The sequence below is a fragment of the Mastomys coucha genome, unplaced genomic scaffold (genome assembly GCF_008632895.1).
Source record: "Mastomys coucha isolate ucsf_1 unplaced genomic scaffold, UCSF_Mcou_1 pScaffold15, whole genome shotgun sequence".
Taxonomy (NCBI): Eukaryota; Metazoa; Chordata; class Mammalia; order Rodentia; family Muridae; genus Mastomys; species Mastomys coucha.
The window spans coordinates 93,582,454-93,586,792 of NW_022196897.1; the positions used below are offsets into that span (position 1 = coordinate 93,582,454).

The 4,339-nt window shown below is 33.7% G+C and overlaps 1 non-coding gene across 1 annotated transcript; it reads right to left on the reverse strand.

Annotated features, from left to right (window-relative positions):
* Positions 1 to 935: 935 nt before the first annotated feature.
* Positions 936 to 1,067, reverse strand: LOC116092763. Its single transcript, XR_004119474.1, has one exon. It is a non-coding gene; the product is annotated as a small nucleolar RNA SNORA17 (small nucleolar RNA).
* Positions 1,068 to 4,339: the final 3,272 nt, after the last annotated feature.

Here is a 4,339-nt window from a genome sequence, read left to right on the forward strand (position 1 = left end):
AAAAAAAAAAAAGAAATCAAAAAAAAATAAATAAAAGTTTATTACCTTTCTTTCTTGATTTTTACTTAGCATTATTTTATTACATATTTTACACTATTTTACTTGAAATTTTAAAATTAATTTTGGAAAGAAATTTAATGGCACTGATAATACATTGTCAAAATATAGAATTATCAAAGTCAAAAGCCAGTGCATAAGGAAATCATACACCCTGAGGTGTAACCTGTTATTGTCATTTTGTAAATTGCTCATGCTGTTAAAACCTTCTACATATTTTTGTCTATACCCATTAACAGCCTGGGATGCTGTTAATCTTCATTAGAGAAGGTATAGTGGTATAGAGTTGGAAAATTATTATTTATTGAGAACATGGTCACTACTAGGTTTCCCATGCTCCAGTGAATGACTTCAAATTCATGGATGAATGGGTAGCTCGAAACAGATTATTATTATGTTTCTGGGCAGCAGACCAAACCATGCCTGGCCTTCGGTGTGACAGCTCCCTGCTGTTGTAAGGCAATGGACCCAGACATAATCCCCTGATGCTAGCACAGGCCGGGACCCCAGCATTGTCCCTGGTGTCATCATTGGCTACTCACGTCAGCTGTTTCTCACTACCCTCAAGTATCAGAAAATTGGCAATAAATAATTGTAATACTATTCCAGTATATTTGAAAAGCAGGAAATGTTTTTCGCTGTAATTAAGATTAGAATTTTACTTATTTATAAAACAAAAATCAAAGGTGTTATGTGAAAGTAATATATAGAGTATAATCTCTCATGGCCCTGGGGTCATCAGTCTAGGGCTCACTCTCACTGGGAGCTACAGTCCAATGCAGGGTTCTTTTAGTCTCTGGCTTATTCCCTCTCCTGGGAATCTGTTGAGGTGCCTTGGCCCCTGACTGGTAGCCATCTCAGGCTTTCTTTGTTCAAGGACTGTTAGGCTACTAATTGTTCAGATGTTTATAGGCTAGAAGACTGAGCATAGACATAACCTCTCTCCTCTCTACCACTTATTGACACACATGTGACACATCAGCCACACCAGCAATGCCTCTAGGGGCAGTGACAGTTTTCTCAAAAGACACAAACTAGTAGATTTAATGCAGAAGAAATACAATCAGAATCAGCATTCACATATTAAAAGTTATTTATAATTAACTTACATAAAATCAAGGAACACAAGTATAGACATCTTCATTTCCATCTTTTCTCAGAAATTTTGGGCAATAAATACTTGCAATTCTATCCAAATATATCTAAAAAATAGCAAGTGTTTTTCCAATAATAAAATTAAGATTTTACTTATAAAAACCCCCAGTTACACGAAAGTAAATACACAGAATATCTTATTTATACAGTTGGAAATTTTAAATTAAATCCATCAGTATATTAAAAGTATATCTTGATTGTAATATATGTAGTAAAATCAATTACCAAATTCAATAGTCATTTACAGGCTTTGTGATTAATCCTGAAATAGTCTCAATTTACTAAAGATCTTCTAACAACAATTACAGACAAAACTATTATAAAAACGTTAACTGGGACCAACACAATTAGTTTCTGGAAAGAAAATATTACATTGAGTCAACAGACTAAATCAAGAAGTAGAAACACACATGTCAAGAAGAAAATAAAACATGAGTCTGTCATCATTCCTGGAAGTTATGATCACGTATGGAGACTAAATGAAGGAATCTACAAAATGCTTTCAGCATTCACAAAAAAGTTTAACTTGATTACATAATAAAATGTAGTATCAGGAGAAAATATTTTCAAAGTAAATGTTTCATAAAAGTATGTATTTAAAATATGGAAAGAATTGCTAAAATTAAGCACTAGGAAAGCAAACACCCAATTTAAATACGAGCAAAAAATTCCAGCAGACATTTTATCATAAATAAGGGACCATTAATTGTACGTAACGTCTTACATCATTACTTATTTAAAAAATGTAATTGAAAATGCACACAAATATTGCTACACACACTGTAGGACAAAAATTTCAATACATAACAAAAGCCTATGAAAGCAAGTGGCAATAAAATCTGGAAGCAGTTCCAACACTGGCATGCTGCTCGTGCTAATGGAACATTTCCCAACAGATGTTGGGAAAGAGTTTTATAGTTTTGTATATGAGTAATAAATATGCAGGTATAAATGTGCATCTGTCTATCATGTGACCTAGTGATTCTAGTATGAGGCATTTAATAAGCAACAATGAAAACAAGGTCATTCATTCCAATGTTCACAGACACTTCATTATTCAATACAATCTAAATATCTCCAACTCATGGCAGAGTAATCAAATTGAAATATACATGTCCAATAGAACACTACTTAACACAAAACATCATTTCAAATGTATACTATATATATAAGTATACTATATATAAGTATACTAAGTATAATATATATAAGAATTTATTTGATTGCATTTACATATAATTTTCAAAGAGAAGATAAAATTTACAGACCAGAACAAAAGTCAGCGGTTGCTAGGACATGAGTTTCAGAATAGTGATGATGAGAGTACATTTTGTCAGCTGATTGTTGGTGATGAAAATACTGTATAATTTAATTCTAATGCGATTTATGGCTTATAAGTATTTCAAAAATTTACCAAACTATACCACTAGTACTCTTACCTACAAAAAAACAAAAGGAATATTATCAACTATTTTGCCTACCAAACTTCCTAAAGCTGAACAAAAATGATCTTGGCAGTCAACATGTTTGTTATGTAGAATCTACTGTGAAGAGTGGCATTTTTTTTTAATTTAGTATCTGTTATGAAACTATATTTACCCATTAAGTTATGTTCTGAAGGCAAGTTATCATGTATATTTTAAGTGTTATAAGGAATTATATTAACATTTCTCATACATTATGAATCAGTTTTATACAGAGATATTATTCCATTTTATCCTACTGACTATAACTTCATAATTCTCATAATTAAAGAATTTTACTCACTTTTGAGAATGTAAGTTGTTGAAATTTCTAGGAGTAATGTTTGTGAACACTATCAGTTTGTCAGTTTGGTGGATCATAAATATGTTTGAAGTGCAACACTATCTCCAATACAATGGCTGTGGGATTTCCAGCTGTGGAGGTGTCTCTCCTGCTTGCTTTGGCAGCTGAGTTCTCTTACTTATCCCGAGAACAGCAGGAACTTAGAATATTTCTGGCCCACAGTTTTACATTCACACCTGTACTTTATTAAAAAGAGATATTTCCAAGATATCACACCTGTGTTTTGTCTGCTTGGGTAAGTATTTAGAGTTTGACAAGAGTGTTCCAAGGAAACAATCATTGTCACAATTTCTGAGGCAAAAGTTTTTGCTGTAGTTTGAAAATTGCTCTCACCTATGACCCAACTCTCATTAGTAGCACCACATAGCTGTCTTCTCCCAGCCGTTTCTACTGCTGTCTTCCAACCAGACAACATATTTACCAGCGAGGAAAAATTGGTTCCTAATCTGACCCAGACTTGCCTTTTCCCAATTCTTCTGGCTGATTTTCATTTTAATTTCTGTTTCTCATTGTCCCTTGGAAATAAAATTCACAGAAAAAAGACTTTTCACTGTTGGTAAAAAAAAAAACAAAAATCGCACATTTTGTTCTCAGTCAGCATTTCTGGAAAGTCACAGGTTGATAGATAGATCTGAGCTGTTGAATAATTGATTGCTACATTTGGAAACATATATTTACTTTTTGTTCTCTATGCTTCATTGTCAAAAATAAATAAGACTCAGTTACTCTCCCTATGAACTCTGCATTATAGTAAGAGAGAAACATGGAGACTATTATGAGACCATGTTGCCATGTTCTAACAGACAGTGCAAATAACAGATGCCAAGAGTCAGAAAGCTATTTGGAAAACAGCAGCTTGTCTGATCCACAGTTGCCTGAAAGAGCTGCAGGTTTTCCAGCGTAGGTAGCAGCAGAGGTCTTGAAACAGAAGGTGGTGGGAAGAGAAGCCTCTCCAAGCAAAGAAACAACTCTCCCACAAATGTATTAGAGAGGCAATAAATGTATTCAGATAATTTATTGTTTAAAGTTACCTCTATCTGTGTTGTGTGAAAATACCTGATGTAAACAATTCAAACCAAAAAAGATTTACGTGAGTCCACAGCTGTAGGTATATGAGTCTGTGGTTGTCTGGGTCCTTTGCTTCTGGCCTCAGGACAGACATCACATTATGATGAGGAGGAATGTAGCTGAGGTTGCTCATTTTCTCGATGTTGAATGTAAAAGAAAGTAAGCAGGAAGAACAACCCACCTTCCACAAGGAACTCAAGAAGAAGGAAGACCAAAAGGTGGACATTTCATT